The sequence below is a fragment of the Heptranchias perlo genome, chromosome 5 (assembly GCF_035084215.1).
Source record: "Heptranchias perlo isolate sHepPer1 chromosome 5, sHepPer1.hap1, whole genome shotgun sequence".
In the NCBI taxonomy this organism is placed as follows: Eukaryota; Metazoa; Chordata; class Chondrichthyes; order Hexanchiformes; family Hexanchidae; genus Heptranchias; species Heptranchias perlo.
The window spans coordinates 34,493,997-34,508,650 of NC_090329.1; the positions used below are offsets into that span (position 1 = coordinate 34,493,997).

A 14,654-nucleotide genomic window follows, 5' to 3' on the forward strand; every position below is an offset into this window, starting at 1 on the left:
GATTGGGTGCGAGGAGACCGCGTCCGGCGGTGGTGGTGGGGGGGGGGCAACGAAGCCAATCCGGCTTCTGAATGGACAATACCCACGTCAATCAACCCGGTGACGTCAGACACCTTGCTCCCGCCCATTCCGCTGACCGAGACACGCCCCGCGCCACAGCGCCCCCTGGAGGCAGGGAAGAGTCAGCACTTGGTCTTTTTTTAAACCCCTCTTTAAATATGGCGGCCTGGAGTTTCCTCATGATTTCCGCCCCCAAACCAAGGTAATCTGGGCGGAATCGAATGAAATAGCATTAAAGATCGTGGAATTTTAAACGTAAGTGAGTTGCACCCATGACTACTTTAACGCCAGAGTATCCGCGATCTTTTACGCTGGCTCTAAAGTCCATTAGCCCGAAGCAGTCCCCCATGCACAAAGCTGGGCGTTGGCCCCAGGTTTTTTTTTCTTTTTTTCTTTTTTTTTTGTGTATTAGGCCCCCCTTTTATAAGAAGTGGGGGTGTGGGTTGTGCTTAAATACTAAAACCAAACAAACCAAAACCAAGTGTTCAAATTAAAATTTTATTATCCTCGTCCAGGATGCACTCCAGCCCCTGCGGTGCCCACTGGTCGCGGAAAGTGGCCCCAGGTTGGCCTGTCGAGTTTCCGATGATTGCGCCCGTCATATCATTGGGTGCATAAGTATCCGTTCAGCGTTAATCACCTGTACTTGCAGTGACCAGCAGTCAATTGAAGCCCGCCCCTGTTGGGTTTCTCCTGCTGCTGCTGTAATTACTTTAAATTACTTTAAAATTAGTTTAAATTCAGTAATTTACAGCAGAGCTGGCACACCTGTGTGACTTCAATTGACTGCTGGTCACGGGTCTTATGTACCAAGTGCAGATCAAAGCAGTCAATTGAAGCCAATTAAAAAGTAAGACCAAGAGCATTTTTTTTTTGTGTTTTTTTTTCTTTTTTTTTCTACTGCACCATCACAGTCTGCAGTGGAGACAGACTTCTCCCCTCAGACACACTGAAATGGGAACCAAAGGGAGGGACAGGGGGAGGGACTCTCTGGGGTACAGGGGTGGGTTTTACTCTTCTCCATGGAAATCTCTGCCAAAACTGTTGCCAAATATCAGAGCAACAAACCACTCCAACTAACACCAGCACCGGGAACAAACCTCTCACCACTAAATCCCCCATGATACCAAACAACTCAACTATCACTTTACCCACCAACCAGCACCTTTTTTTGGCGTTTTTTTTTGCACCTTTTTTATTTCTTTGTGTTTTTAGGCCCCCCCTTTTATAAGAAGGGGGGGTGTAGGGTGTGCTTAAATACTAAAAACCAAATAAAACGAAACCAGGTATCAAATTAAAATTTTATTTTCCCCGTTCAGGATGCACTCCAGCCCCTGCAGTGCCCACCGATCGCGGAAAGCCTCAAGCGTACCGGCAGACACCGCGTGCTCCCTCTCCAGGGCCACCCGGGCGCGGAGAATGCCACGGGAGAGAGGCAGACAGTCGAAGCAACCACCCCCACAGGCCGCGTCTAGCCTGGACCTGTGGATAGCCACCATGGACAGGCCCAGGAGCAGACCCACGAGGACATCCTCCGACTTGCCCACCCCCCTCCTCACTGGGTGGCCAAAGATCAGGACCGTGGGACTGAAGTGTAGCCAGAAGAGAGCAGCCCCCTTAAATAGTGGAACAGGGGCTGCAGCCTCCCACACCCTGTGAATAAATGAAACACGGACTCTTTTTTTCAAAAAATCTACTTTATTCATAAAATTTGTAACAATACATACAATACAGTTGTCATTTCACATTTCAAACATAGACGATTATACAATTTGCAAGATACATAAAGTACAGTTTAAATATGATTCCAACAGTACAGTTACACATTGTACATGATTATTACAGTTCATGACACTCTAGGATGCCTCATTTTTTACAATCAATACAGTTTATTGATTACAGATTCATTACAGTTACATTACATTTCATTACATTCATTTTTATTTTACATTCTGCCCGAGGGGGTTTTTCCCTGATAGCAGCCCCTCGGTATACAATGGCGGGAGGGCTCTAAATGGTAGCCTTTCCCCACAGAGCCTTTGCGGCGGCTGCACCTAGCTTCAGTTCGTCCCTCAGCACATAGTCCTGGACCTTGGAATATGCCAGCCTGCAACACTCGATCGAGGACAGTTCCTTGCACTGGAAGGCCAGCAAATTTTGGGCAGAGTAAAGGGCTTCTTTCACCGAGTTGAGAGTCTTCCAGCAGCAGTTGATATCTGTCTTGGTGTGCGTCCCTGGGAACAGTCCGTAGAGCACAGAGTCCTGTGTTACGGAACTACTCGGGACGAACCTGGACAGATAACCACTGCATTTCTCTCCAGACCTTCTTTGCAAAGGCACATTCCAGAAGGAGGTGGGGACGGTCCCCACCGCAGTCTCCTCGGGGACAGCACGCGGTGGCAATGAGATTCCGGGAGTGCATGAAGGATCTGACGGGAAAGGCCCTTCTCACCACCAGCCAAGCTACATCTTGGTGCTTGTTTGAGAGCTCTGGCGATGAGGCGTTCTGCCAAATGACTTTGACAGTCTGCTCAGGGAACCATCCGACAGGATCCACCATCTCCTTTTTCCACAGGGTCTCGAGGACGTTACTTGCGGACCACTTGCTGATCGCCTTGTGGTCAAAGGTGTTTATCTGCACAAACACTTCTACGAAGGACAGGTGGGGCGGAACGGTCCAACTGGGTGGAGCGTTCTGTGGCAGCGTGGCCAGGCCCATCCTTCGTAACACCAACAGATAGAACCTCAGCACGTAGTGACACTTTGTGTTTGCGTACCCAGGGTCTACGCACAGCTTGATTCAGCTGCACACAAAGGTGGCCATCAGGATGAGGGAGACTTTGGGCACGTTTCTCCCCCCTTTCTCTGGAGATTTGTACATCGTATCCCTGTGGACACAGTCCATTTTTGATCTCCAGATAAAGTGGAAGATGGCTCGGGTGACTGTCGCGGCACAGGAGCAAGGTATGGGCCAGACCTGCGCCACATACTTCAATACTGAGAGCACCTCGCACCTGATGATTAGATTCTTGCCCACGATCAAGAGGGATCATCAATCCCACAGTCTCAGTTTCGGCTTGACTTTGGCAATACGCTCCTCCCAATTCTTGGTGCACGACCCGGCCCCCCCGAACCAGATCCCCAGCACCTTCAGGTAATCCGACCTGACGGTGAAGGGGACAAAGGATCAGTCAGTTCAGTTCCCAAAGAACATGGCCTCGCTCTTGCTGCGATTTACTCCAGCTCGGAGGCCAGTTTGATCTGGTCGCAGATGCTCATCAATCTGCGGACCGACAGCTGATCCGAGCAGAAGATGGCGACGTCGTCCATGTACAGGGAGGCCTTGACCTGAGTGCCTCCGCTGCCTGGGATCGTTACCCCTCTTATGCTCGCATCCCTCCTGATGGACTCGGCAAAGGGTTCAATGCAACACATGAACAAGACGGAGGAGAGAGGACAGCCATGGACTCCTTTTTTTTTCTTAAAATATACTTTATTCATAAAATTTGCAATACAGATTATACAATTTGCAGGTTACATCAAGTACAGTTCAATAAACACATTGTACATAATTACAGTTCATGACATTCTAGGGTGTCTCATTGCATTACACTCAAGAAAGATTATTGATTACAGATTCATTACAGGTACATTACAGATTCATTACAGGTACATTACATCAATTTGAATTTTACATTCTGCCGGGGGGGGGGGGGGGGGTTCCCTGATTGCAGCCCCTCGGTATACAATGGCAGGAAGCCTTTAAATGGTTGCCTTTCCCCACAGAGCTTTTGCGGCGGCCGCACCCATCCTCAGTGTGTCCCTGAGCACGTAGTCCTGGACCTTGGAATGTGCCAGTCTGTAACACTCGGTTGAGGACAGCTCCGTGCACTGGAAGACCAGCAAGTTTCGGGCAAACCAAAGGGCGTCTTTCACCGAGTTGATGGTCTTCCAGCAGCAGTTGATGTCCGTCTCGGTATGCGTCCCCGGGAACAGCCCGTAGAGCACTGAGTCCTGTGTTACGGAACTGCTCGGGACGAACCTGGACAGATAACCACTGCATCTCTTTCCAGACGTTCCTTGCAAAGGCACATTCCAGAAGGAGATGGGTGACAGTCTCGTCTCCACCGCAGCCTCCTCGGGGACAGCGCGCGGTGGCGCTGAGAGTCCGGGAGTGCATGAAGGATCTGACGGGAAGGGCCCTTCTCACCACCAGCCAAGCTATGACTTGGTGCTTGTTTGAAAGCTCTGGCGATGAGGCGTTCTGCCAAATGATATTGACAGTCTGCTCGGGGAACCAACCGACAGGATCCATCATCTCCTTTTCCTGCAGGGTCTCGAGGACGTTATGTGCGGACCACTTACTGATTGCCTCGTGGTTGAAGGTGTCTTTTTGCATAAATCCAGGCTGCGGAAATTATAGGCGGCCTGGGAGTCCGTGAAATGGCTTAAAAACCTGTTCGTGGGGACTGCTCTGTGCCACACTCCTCTTTGTTATGCTAGAGAATGCCGTGTTCCAGTCAAGAATCGATTAGGATTGATTACATTGCTTGATTACGTTGATTCATGGGAGATTTTACGTTCGGGCTTACGTGGAAACTTTGCTGAGGTAAAGTTACCTCACCGTAACTTTACCTCGGCAAAACAAGTACAGTGTCCACTGCATTCTGGATGCATTTTAGCGATTGTACCCCTAGCAGAAACACCATACCAGCATCTTTCTCCAATTGTTTTGCAGCAATTGGCACTGTACTCATCATAAAGGCTTATAGCCTATTTGTACAGCAATTCATAGGATACTACAGCATGTCTCAAGCTTTATTTCAAAATGTCTGTGCCTGGGCTGAGCATGTAATATTTATGTATCAATCCCATCATCAATGATCCATAAATGTCAACCTACAAAACTTGGAAAAGCTGATGAGCAACAACTCGATTTATACAGCATCCCTATCACAAAAAATGCTTCACTGAGACCTAATCAAACAAATGGATGCTGGACAATGAAGGATAAACGTTGGAGGAGGAAGGTGTGGATGACCATGTTCAAGGCTGCAGAGATGCTGAGGAAGGATCGTGCACCATGATCACAGTCACCCCAAAAGATCTGGGTAAATTCAGAGAAAGTTAGTGATAAAGTGATAAATTAGTATTTATTTGGAACATTGCTAAAACTCAAGAAAACGAGTAAGAGGATAAAAAGAGTCCCAGCCCCATCTCTCTCTCTCTGATTTCTGCCCATACTTCCTTTGTGTGATTTTTTTATATAAAAGACTTAAATATTGTAAATCATTCTGTTCATCGAGGTCAGAGATGACAAAAATCAAAACTAAAATCAGATCTCCCCAGAAAATAAATCTTGGGTTAGATTTTCTGCCCAATCATAGTCAACAGGTGAAAAATCTAGCCCTCAAGTACCTTTAACATTTGTATTCCCTTTTAGGCTTTTGTGTAATTATGGTTTATTTTCTGCAGTACAGGTTATAGAACGTTGAATTAATTTACAAGCTTATGTCTCATTGCACTTTCAGTGTAGTCATACGCTTACATTTAGGTACATTTTTGAGTTTTCAAGTTTTCTGTAGCTGTGTTAGCTTTTTTCAAGCTGTTAATTAGCTTTTGTTAGTTAGGTTAGCATGCAAACCAGTGTTTTGTGATCTACTGCTTGTAACCTGTGCAATTTTGGTTTCTTAAATTCTGTTAGTACCCTATGAACACTGGGTGTCCCTAAGCCTTGACTCTTACCAAGCAACTAAGAACTAAAGCAAAAGTCTTGCATTTATACAGCCAACTAAGTACTTTTTGAAGTGTAGTCACTGTTGTAATGTAGGGAAATGTAGCAGCCAACTTGCCTACAAACAACAGTGAGATACATGACCAGATAATCTGTTTTAGTGATGTTGATTGAAGGATAATTTTTTTTTTATATTCGTCCGTGGGATGTGGGCGTCGCGGGCAAGGCCAGCATTTATTGCCCTTCCCTAAATGTCCTTGAGAAGGTGGTGATGAGCCGCCTTCTTGAACCAATCATAGTTAACAGGTGAAAAATCTAGCCCTCAAGTACCTTTAACATTTGTAGTCCATATTGGCCAGGACTCTGGGGAAAATTCCCCTGCTCTTCTATGATTAGGCCATGGAATCTTTTATGCCCATGTGAGAGGGCAAACAGGGCCTCAGTTTGACATCTCATCCGAAAGACGGAACCTGCAACAGTGCTCCCTCAGTGTGTGTTTGAGTCTCTGGAGTACGGCTTGAACCCACAACCTTCTGACTCAGAAGCAAGAATGCTATCAATGAGCCAAACCTGACACCTAAGACATTCATGAGATGCAGAGTACATGTAAGTAGCTGAGGCAGGGGGAGGGAAAGGAAGCAGATAAAAACTGGTAAAGTGCAGCAGACTTCAGGGACCAAGGAGCCTGGAAGAAGAAAAATGCAGGTTAACACCACAGATACAGACCACTCCGCCAGCATGGTGTCCCGATGGAGGGTCCCCACCTCAAGCACCAAAGTGGTCACCTCTTCTGTGGTTGATCTCCCTAATATAGAGGAAACTGCACAGTAAGGGGAAAGTGATTATATAAACACACACACACACACACACACACATGGAATGACCTGTAAAGTGGATAAAAAATAGGAGATGGTTAAATAGCTGAATAGGTTAGATAGGTGGTTGAAGGAAAGGGAAATAATGAGTTATGGGAAAAGAGTGGGCACATGGGATTAGGACTGGTCATGTGGAGGATAAACACCAGCACAACTGGTTGGGCCAAATGGCCTGTTTCCATTTTGTAAGTTCTTTGTAATGATTTCTATGTAAAGTTCTCCGTGCTTATGTATGTGTCCCAATGAGGCGTATGTACTCTGAGATAAGAAAAACGTTACTTTTGTGACATACTTGGTAGCTTGGGTTGGAGACCTTTGAGAATGGCAGTGGGCCATCATGCATGTCAGACGGCTGGCTGATCAAAAAACAGACTCATGAGCCGTACTATGGCCTGTGAATCGGGACTTCCAAGGTCTGACATCCTAACTTGTAGAGAAGTACAATCAATATCAGCTTTTAGGTAACATGGTCTGTTGTTTAGTGTGTGGGGCGGGGGTGGGGGAATTATATGTAAACCAGTTTATCATTTGGCTTATGGCAGAATTCACTATTATAATGGAACTGTTAACTCTCAGCATGGCAACTAATCCCCAGTTTTGCAAAATCAGCAAAATTGGAACTATGCTCACATACGGTGCAAGCGTGCCTGTGCCAGCAACAGGGGAGACTGGCCTCACTGAATTTTGTGTTGCAACCCCCTTCATTCAATTTCCATATACTCCCTGCTGTGCAGAGAAGCAAGTCTGTCCTGCTAATGGCTGGAAAGTGCAAGATCGGGCGAAGTGGTAGTTCTTAAAGGACTGCTGTTTGTCGCTAAAGGGGAGTGAACTTTTTATAAATAAATCTGGCTGTAGAAGGATTTTCAGTGTTACGATCAGGTGTGTATTTTGTTACATTTGAAAATGTGTGCAGTGAGAGCTTTGGGAAAGGGTCCCTACTTTGTAAATGAGTTTTTAGAGGTTCTGAATTACATAGAAATTACATAGAATTTGCAGCACAGAAACAGAACATTAGGCCCAAGTCTATGCTGGTGTTTTTGCTCCACACGAGCCTCCTCCCAGTCTATTTACTTCATCTCACCCTATCAATATATCCTTCTGTTCCTTTCTCCCTCATATGCTTATCTAGCTTCCCCTTAAATGCATCTATGCTATTCACCTCCACTTCTTCATGTGGTAGCGAGTTCCACATTCTAACCACTCTCTGAGTAGAAGTTTCTCCTGAATTCCATATTAGATTTATTAGACTATCTTACATTTATGGCCCCTAGTGTTGGACACCCCCATAAGTATAAACATTTTCTCTATGTCTACCGTATCGAATCCCTTCATAATTTTAAAGACCTCTATCAGGTCACCTCCCAGTCTTCTCTTTCCTAGAGAAAAAAACCTCAGCTTGTTCAGATGGTTATAACCTGGCACTTATGTGCCACAAATGTTACCTGCAATTTGAAGAAGAAATGCAGCAGAGATTCTTTGGAGCTGAAAACCATTGTTCATTTAAATCACAGGTCCACTGCATGGGTTGAAGTTGCAGAGAAGGAAAGACTTGCAGTTATCTAGCGGTTTTCACATCCTCAGGACATTCCAAAGCATTTCACAAATTATTTTTTGAAGTATAGTCATTGTTGTTTTTGTGGCAAATGTGGTTGCCATTTTGTGCACAGCAAGGTCTCCCAAATAGTAATGAGATGAATGATCAGCTATTCCGTTTTGGTGATGCTGATTGAGGGATGAAATGTTGGCTAGGACATTAGGAGAACTCCTTCCATGAGATCTTTTACATCTCCTGACAATGCACCATTCCCACAGTATTACACTTAAGTATCACTGTTCCAATCCTGGAATGGGACTTGAACTCACAATCTTTTGAATTGGAAGCGAGAATGCTACCACTGAAACAAACTGCCACTCTAGGCTAGATTTTCCACCCAGATTTTTGGTGAATCTGGGGTGGAAACGGGTGTGTGTGAAAACATGTTTGGGGACACCTCTCCTCCATTTCCTGATGAGTGAACCAGGGAACAAATTTGCAGTAGGTTCAGTGGCATTAGGAGAATCGACGAGGTAAGTGCACTCACTTCTCTATGCATGCTTACTATTTATTCATAGTGGACACAGACCTATTCTAAAATCTTGAGCTGCTGCATCCTCAGGGAGCTAACATACAAAACATGGAGATAATAGCCCCGATATTTACAGGGAGGCAGGTGTTAATTGTGTGATTTGTATTAATTGGTGGTGGGTATCAATTGGGAAATCTCTTGGATGCTTTTTATAGGAACGCTTAGCTAGGGTGTGCGGCGTGCATGAGGAAATTCGGTGAATAAAGGCTTGGACACAACTAAAGACCAGGCTCTAGTATTCTTTCCTTCACCATATGTCTATCCAGTTTTAACAGCGGGGAGGGAGCAGGGTTGTTGAGGTGGGGTGGCAGTGGCCGGGAATCACGGAAATGCGGGTAACCCAAATTTAACGGCAGGACCTCATTTAAATTTCTTGTCTCCGTTTCCCAGCTGGCAGCCAGCCAGATTGAGAGGCTGACTAGCTGCCGTGCGGGAAGGTTTGCTGCACCAGGCCACAGCCAGGAAGCAGAGAGGAGGGAGGGAGGGAGAGATCAGAAAGGCTGGGCGGGGGGAGATCAGAAAGGCCTAGAGGAGAAAGGAAAGGCCAGGGGGAGATCAGAGGCCGGGAGGAGATCAGAGGTCAGGGGGGATCGGAGATCGGTTGGGGGAGATCAGAGGTCGGGAGATCGTGGGTCCGGGTGGGAAGGGGGAGATTGGATGCTGGGGGGGATCGGAAATCATGGGTCCGGTAGGGGGGAGATCGGAGGTCGGGCAGCATCATGAGTCGGGAGGGGGGATTCAGAGGTCGGGGGAGAACGGAGGTGGGGGGGATCATGGGTCTGTGGGGGGGGAGATTGAAGGTTGGGGGTGGGGGGGAGATTGGATCACAGGTTGGGGTGGGGTCGGCCCTCTCCCGCCCGTCCTGGAGGGTTAAAATTCCCACCAATGGGCGTGAAATTGGTCTTGTGCGCAAAATGGGCAATAGCCAATCCGCAGCCCATTTTACAGGCTGCCCAATTTTGTTTCCTATCGACTTCAATGATGCCAACCATCTACATTTCATATGGGTCATCAGCGTTTTGAGTAAACTGTACTGTGGGGTTAGAGGAGAATGAAGACTGCCTCTGAGAACTGGGGAAGAAGAGTGTCTCTGTGTCTATATGACAACCTATAAATAATGTAGTGAAAAACAGATTTACCAACAGAGAGTACTAAAAGATATCTACAATCGCCCACAATTTCTCCACAATATTAAGGAAAATCTTTGCAATTCTTGTTACAATCTTGCGCTATGTAAGTGATGAAATATTGGATATATTTGCAGCTTAAGTTATGAAAAATAAGTTCCCACCAAACTTATTTCTTGTTATCTTGACTCCATTTTTTCCTCCCTTGTCCCGTCCTTACCTCCCTATATCCATGGCAGTTCTTACACCCTCTGCCACTTTAACAGATTCCAGTTTTCTGGCCCTAAAAATCTCCTTTTCACCTTGGATGTAAGAACATAAGAAATAGAAGCATGAGTAGGCCATACGGTCCCTTGAGCCTGCTCCACCATTCAATAAGATCATGGCTGATCTTCGACCTCATCTCCACTTTCCCACCTGATCCCCATGTCGCTTGATTCCCTTAGTATCCAAAAATCTATCGATCTCAGCCTTGAATATATGGAACGACTAAGAATCCACAGCCCTCTGGTGTAGAGAATTCCAAAGATTCACAACCCTCTGAGTGAAGAAATTTCTTCTCATCTTAGTCCTTAACCTGTCTATATCCCTTTGCAGAACCTTTGTATCCTCCTCACAGGTCACTTTCCCACCTAGCTTTGTATCGTCAAAGCTAGGTGGGAAAGTTGGATACATTATTCTCGGTCCCTTCATCTAAGTCATTAATATAGATTGTAAATAGCTGAGGCGTCAGCACTGATCCCTGCGGCACCCCACTAGCAACAGCCTACCAACCTGAAAATGACCTGTTTATTCCTCTCTGTTTTCTGTCTGTTAACCAATCCTCTATCCATGCTAATATATTACCCTCAACCCCATGAGCCCTTATCTTGTGTAACAACCTTTCGTGTGGCACCTTATCGAATGCTTTTCGAAAATCCAAATATACAACATCCACTGGTTCCCCTTTATCTACCCTGCTAGTTACATCCTCAAAAAACTCTAATAAATTTATCAAAAATGATTTTCCTTTCATAAAACCATGTTGGCTCAGCCTAAACATATTATGATTTTCTAAGTGCCCTTTTACCACGTCCTTAATAATGGATTCCAGCATTTTCCCAAAGACTGATGTCAGGCTAACTGGCCTGCAGTTCCCTGTTTTCTCTCTCCCTCCGTTCTTGAATAGCGGGTTTACATTTGCTACCTTACATTCTTCTGGGACCGTTCTAGAATCTAGGGAATTTTGGAAGATCACAACCAATGCATCCACTATCTCTGCAGCCACCTCTTTTAGAACCCGAGGATGTAGGCCATCAGGTCCAGGGGATTTGTTGGCTTTTAGTCCCATTAATTTCTCAAGTACTTTTTCTCTACTAATATTAATTACTTTAAGTTCCTCATTCTCATTAGACCCTTGATTCCCCACTATTTCTGATATGTTTTTTGTGTCTTCTACTGTGAAGACAAATATAAAATATTATTTAATGTCTCTACCATTTCCTTATTCCCCATTATAATTTCTCCTGTCTCAGCCTCTAAGGGGCCCATGTTTACATTCACTACTCTCTTCCTTTTTACATACTTGTAGAAGTTCTTACAATCTTTTTATATTTCTTGCTAGTTTACTCTCATATTCTATTTTCTCCCTCTTTATCATTTTTTTGGTCATCCTTTGCTGGTTTCTAAAACTCTCCCGACCCTCAGGTTTACTACTCTTCTTGGCAACATTATAAGCCTCTTCTTTTAATCTAATACTATCCTTAACTTCTTTAGTTAGCCACGGGTGGATCACTTGTCCCGTGGAGTTTTTATTCCTCGATGGTGCACAGTCCCAGATGTACAGCCCCTCTACACATCAATCCCTCACTAGGATTGCCTGAGGGTCAACCAGTTCCTATACACCACAACCCTCCTTCTTCTGGCTGAACAACTTTTCCTTTAACTTCACTCACTTCCTCTAGATAAAAGGTGTCACCCTGGGAATACACATGGGTCCAAGCTAAGCCATGACTTTTTATAGGATATGTTGAACACTCTTTGTTCCACTCCTACTCAGGTCCCCACCCTGATATCTTTTTCTATTACACTGATGACTGCGTTGGTGCTGCTTTCTGCTCTTGCCCTGATCTAGAGAATTTCCTTAAATTTGCTTCAGATTTCCACCCACTCTCACCTTCACGAGGTCCATCTCTGACTCCATCCTTCCCTTCCTGGTTATGTGTATCTCTAGGAATAGACTGGCCACCGACATCTATTAAGAGCCCACTGACTCCCACGTATACCTAGATTATACTTCTTCCCACCTCATTTCCTGCTCAACTCCATTGTTTCCTCCCAGTTTCTCCATCACATCTCCTCTGAGGACGGTTCCTTCCACACTAGAACTTCCAAAATGTCCTCCTTTTTCCTCAGGTGTGGATTCCCCTCCACCATGCTTGATAGGATCCTCAACTAAGTCTGTCCAATTTCCCACACCTTCACCCCTTTAAAACTGTGATCAGGTCTCCATTGTACTTACCTTCCACCTCACTAGGCTCTGCAATCGACAGTGCATCCTCCACCACCTCCAACGCGATCTCACCACCAAACACATCATCCCCTCCCTTCCCCTCCCCTGTCAGCATTCCAAAGGGATCAATACCTCCGTAACATCGTGGTTCATTCTTCTATCACCCCCATCACCTGCTGTCCTTTCCCTGGCAACTTTCCACTAACTTAGGAACATAGAAACAGGAATAGGCCATTCAGCCCCTTAAGCCTGTTCTGTCATTCAATGAAATCATGGCCGATCTGTGTGTATTAAAGTGCAGGAGATGCAACACCGGCCTATTCACCACATCCGATACCACTGTCCAAGGCCTCAAACACTCCTTCCTTGTGAGACAGCAATTTACACATACTTCCTCTAACCTAGTATACTTGTATTCATTGCTCACGGTGTGTTCTCCTCCACAATGAGAAGACCAAAGGTTGATTAGATGACCTTTTTCCTGAACATCTCCATTCTGTCCGTAAGTGCAATCCCAAACTCTCTATTGCTTGCTACTTCAATTCGCTGCCCCAATCCCACGCTGACCTCTCTGTCTTTGGCCTTCTACACTGTTTCAATGAAGCTCAATGCAAGCTCAAAGAAAAGCACCTAATTTTTCTACTAGTCTTTTTCTACTTTGCATCCTTCTGGCCGTAACATTGTCTTTAACAACTTCAGACCTTAACTATAGCTCCCAATTTTTCTCTGGTATTAGGTGCTGGCAATGATGGTGAAGATGAGCTGGTTGATAATAGCGTTAGGGACACTATGCACCCTTTGGCACCCTTAGTGCCAATGTAGTATTTTCTTGCACCAGGTTCTTTAAAAAGCATATGAGATCCATGGCTTTATAAATAGAAGCATAAGAGTACAAAAGAAAGGAAGTTATAAATCCCTGATTTAGACCTCAGCTGGAGTATTGTGTTCAATTCTGGGCACCACACTTTAGGAAGGATGTCAAGGCCTTAGAGAGGGTGCAGAGGAGATTTACTAGAATGATACCAGGGATGAAGGACTTCAGTTATCTGGGGAGATTGGAGAAGCTGGGATTGTTCTCCTTAGAGTAGAGAAGGTTAAGGGGAGGTTTAATAGAGGTGTTCAAAATTATGAAGGGTTTTGATAGAGTAGAGAGGGAAAACCGCTCTGCTGACAGAAAGGTTGGTAACCAGAGGACACAGATGTAAGATAATTGAAAAGAACCAGGGGAGAGATGAGGAGAATTTTTTTTACGCAGAGAGTTGTCATGGAATGCAATGCTTGAAAGGGTAGTTGGAGCACTTTAAATAATAGCTTTCAAAAGGCAATTGGTTATATACTTGAAAAAGAAAAATTTGCAGGGCTATGGGGAAAGAGCAGGGGAGTGGGAATAATTGGATAGCTCTTTCAAAGAGCCGGCACAGGCATGATGGGTCGAATGGCCTACTTCTGTGCTGTATGCTTCTATAATTTTGGGCTGCTGGAGCCTGCTCCATTTTGCCAGTTTTTCATGCTTTCCATCCTACTTTCCTAGCCCCCTTTAACTCTTCTCGCAGTGTCTTGTATATATCTTTTATTTATTTGATTTCTCTCATTATGCCTCCTTTTGTTCTCTGCATATATCACTTCTGCCTTTTAACCATTTCCTGATCCCCAACTTAGTACATTACAGGTCATTATATGTATTTTATTGTGTGTGTCATCATTGTGTGTTTATTTTTTCGCCTTCTCCCTTTCCCTTTTTAAATGCTGCTCATCTGTAATATCTTTCAGTTCTGAGGAAGGGTTTAAATCTGAAACATCAACTGATGTGTTGTCTCGACAAATGCTGCCTGACCTGCTGAGCGTCTCCAGTGTTTTCTCTTTTTGTTTATGCAATACCTGTTTCCCACTGAATTTGCTGTGTCTTAGGCCTATATTCATGAGTCCTTTTGAGCAGTCAGTTTTTTTGCAGCTATGTTAGTTTTCTTGAAGCTGTTGATCAGTTTTCCAGGTTGGCACATGTGCACTGGTGACTTCTTTTGGATTTGCATGTGAGGAATGGTCACTTGAGCAAAGTACTGGAACATTATAAGAGCAGGAGTTAATGGGCTGGATTTTCCTCTGTAAATTACGGTGAGGCTAACAGGGCTCACCGTTATTTCTGTGCATCTGATACAGTAACTTCCGGTGACTGCACCTGTGCAATCAAACGCGGAAATCCGAAAGTTGCTGTGCCAGATGCCCTGCTCCTCCGTAAACTTC

General features: G+C 45.1%; 1 long non-coding RNA gene across 1 annotated transcript; it reads left to right on the top strand.

Moving 5' to 3' along the window:
• The first annotated feature begins 144 nt into the window (after positions 1–144).
• On the top strand, positions 145–1,789 carry LOC137321353 (uncharacterized). Its single transcript, XR_010962787.1, has 2 exons — positions 145–315; positions 1,380–1,789. It is a non-coding gene; the product is annotated as an uncharacterized lncRNA (long non-coding RNA).
• Positions 1,790–14,654: the final 12,865 nt, after the last annotated feature.